This window comes from Nannospalax galili, unplaced genomic scaffold, assembly GCF_000622305.1.
Source record: "Nannospalax galili isolate Female #2095 unplaced genomic scaffold, S.galili_v1.0 scaffold708, whole genome shotgun sequence".
Taxonomy (NCBI): Eukaryota; Metazoa; Chordata; class Mammalia; order Rodentia; family Spalacidae; genus Nannospalax; species Nannospalax galili.
This window is the reverse complement of record NW_008358110.1, coordinates 109,122-112,037: the sequence shown is the minus strand read 5'-3', so window position 1 is coordinate 112,037 and position 2,916 is coordinate 109,122. Positions and strand designations below refer to the sequence as shown.

The 2,916-nt window shown below is 36.1% G+C and overlaps 1 protein-coding gene across 7 annotated transcripts in view; it reads left to right on the top strand.

Annotated features, from left to right (window-relative positions):
- The window catches only part of Trpc1 (transient receptor potential cation channel subfamily C member 1), an 88,269-nt gene that overhangs the window by 65,792 nt on the left and 19,561 nt on the right, over positions 1 to 2,916 (top strand). The gene's annotated exons all lie outside the window — the stretch shown is intronic.

Genomic DNA, 2,916 nt, shown 5'->3' with positions numbered 1-2,916 from the left:
TGCCTCACCCTGCATCCCTGTTCAGCATGGAAGAAGCCAGAGCAGTCTGCGTCCCGATTCCCTATCTGCAAGCTGGTTAACCTCTTCAGAGGATGGTGTGATAAGAATAGGAGGTAGCAATTGGCTAGGCAGTTAGTGTAAAAAGACCCTAAAGAAAAGTAGCCAGCTTCTTGGCTAAAAGTCAAAATGTCCTTGGGCTTCTTAGCAACATACTCTGTTCCAGAGGCCAAAACTATCAAAAGTATTTGGGAGCTCTTATCTAATCCTTAAAAAATTTTAGGGTTACCTGAGTGTGACTAGTAATAATCGGATACATGGAGATTAAAGACACAAGTGCAAACCTCTAAGTGTTAGTAGCATTAAAAATGTAAGAAACAGCATATTTAAAAATGAAATGGAGATATTTAAAGGGTTAAAAACTCATTCAATTTTATGTCTTACAGGGTTTATATTGAGTTCAATATTGTATAACTGTATTATTGGTGCAGGAGTGATGAGAAGCTCATGCAGGCCCTGTGGGCTACACCAAGCTTCCAGTCTGTGCCAGACTGCCTGGAGGTGGGTAGAATCTGGACTCTAAATGCTGCTTGCTGAGGCCTTTTCTTCTTTATTTTTCTAGTTAAAGATGAATTGCAGTCTTGGACTAGAACAGCAGGGGGTTACTTCTTCAGAGGGGGGAATGTTAGAGTAGCAAAAAGCCCCATAAATTTTTTTTTAAAAAAAGAAGAAAGAGTACTTGAAGTTATCAGAAAAAAGTGATGGGGAGATATGGGAGGAGTTGGAGGGGAGGGAGTGGGCATAGATCAAAACACCTTATATGCTTATATGAAATGCTCAATAAATTATTTTAAAATGTACATATAAATAATTTTTTAAAAAAAATAGAGAAGGGAAAAAGATTGTGAGATATTTACATGGTAAGGCCAATGAAAATGTATAGTATATAAGAGATGGGCAAATAGAGTTTACTAAGCAACATAGATGTAGATTTAAACTAGCTTTGGCAATATGTGGGAGGGTAGATCTTCAGTGTGATTTTGGATGTGCTGTGTGTGAAAAACTTTTGAATTACCCAAGAGAGCTGTCAAAGGCAGACAATTAAATAGCATAATATGAAGTTCAAGAAGTCATCCAAACAAGGTAGAAATGTGCGAATGTCTTCACAGAGGTAATGTCTGTGACTCTGAGTATAGATGAGGCACTTAAAGAGGAAGTGTGAAATAGGAAGAGACGATTAAGCCTTTCGGAATCTCAAATTACCTCCAACCACTGCTTACTGATATTCCTTACTGATTCTAAAAAACAAAATGGACCCAAAACGAGTGGAATATTGATTATGTAGAGATGGCATTGCTTGTAATAGTTTATAATTATTTTTCCTGTTGCCATTTTTGCTCTGTTTTGCATAGTATGCCTTAGAAATTTGAAATACATCAAGTATATGAGCTTTATTCTGGAAACTCTTTTTGTCAAGAGTTTTGTTTAGAGGTATTATTGCATTGTACAGAAATAAAGCATGTTAAGAGCACTGCATCTAAAGTGTTGTTTGACAGAGTTGTAATAAATAAGATTTGCATACTATTGTGTATCAGGATCTAGGATTAGATAATAATTTGAGTTCTTCAAGAAAGTATGTCCATGGAGGATTTATTAGTAGTTTGTGATCTATTGTCCTGGGTAAGGATGAGCAAGATCTGTCCTCAGTAAGTTTTCATCTTTATTCCTCCTTCCCAAATATATATGTATTTAAATTGATAAAATGTTACCTGCCAGACCTTTTCATTTAACATTTTAGATATCTTTTATCTCTCATTTTGAGTAAAAACTTGCCAAGTAGAACTTTTAAATGTTTTTTTTTCCTGGCAGAACAGTATATGCTTTAGTGTGTTTCTCTATAAAATACCAGTACTATATAATTAAGATGTTATTCCAAGAATGTTTCACGTTTTCACAGGAAAAGTATTGTGCCTACTAGTTACCCAGAAATATATTGTGATTGGCTTAATTTTATGTTCATTCATGTGTTAAGTTTGGCACTTTATTCTGTAACTTCATGTTCTTTAAAATGTGTTGGTGAGCAAATGTACCATAAAGCTTCCCTGATTGTATTACTGCTGTCTGATACTCCCAGTAATGTGCAAGTATAGAGGACCTTCTGTGCAAAAGGGAGAAAGATTTTTGTTTTGTTGTTTTGCTGTTTGTATGTTTATTCATTCAACAAAAATATTTGAATCCTCTGAGCAATTAGCACTATTATGGACATATATGGGACAGATATTTGTTAATAAAACAAAGATCTGTACCCTTGAAAACATAGAGTAAGATAATCAATTGATAATAGTCTAATATGTAAATTGTGTTTAATTTTAGAAAAAGGTAAGTGCTGGAGAAATGGCTCAGCATTTAAGAACACTACTCTTCTAGAGGACCTGGGTTCGATTCCCAGCACCCACATGGCAGCTAACAACAGTTCATAACTCAAATTCCAGGGGATCAGACACCCTCTTCTGGCCTCTGTGGACTTTGCAGGACATGGATGCCCTTACACTCATGCAGGCAAAACACTCATACACATAAAGTAAAAATAAATAATTAGAAACAGGTACTGTTTTTAAAAGATAAAATCAGGGGCTGGAGAGATGGCTTAGTGTTTAAGAACACTGGTTGTTCTTGCAGAAGACCCAGCACCCACATGGCAGCTAACAACTGTCTGTAACTCCAGTCCCAGGGGATCCGACAGCCTCTTCTGACCTCCCCGGGAATTGCACGACACGGGTGCTCTTTCCTACATGCAGGCAATACACGCATACATATAAAATAAAAATAATAATTTTTTTTTAAAAAGATAAAAGCAGAGTTGGGAGATTGAGAATGGGGGCTATTGAAATTGCAGTTTTAAGTAGAGTAATCGGAAAG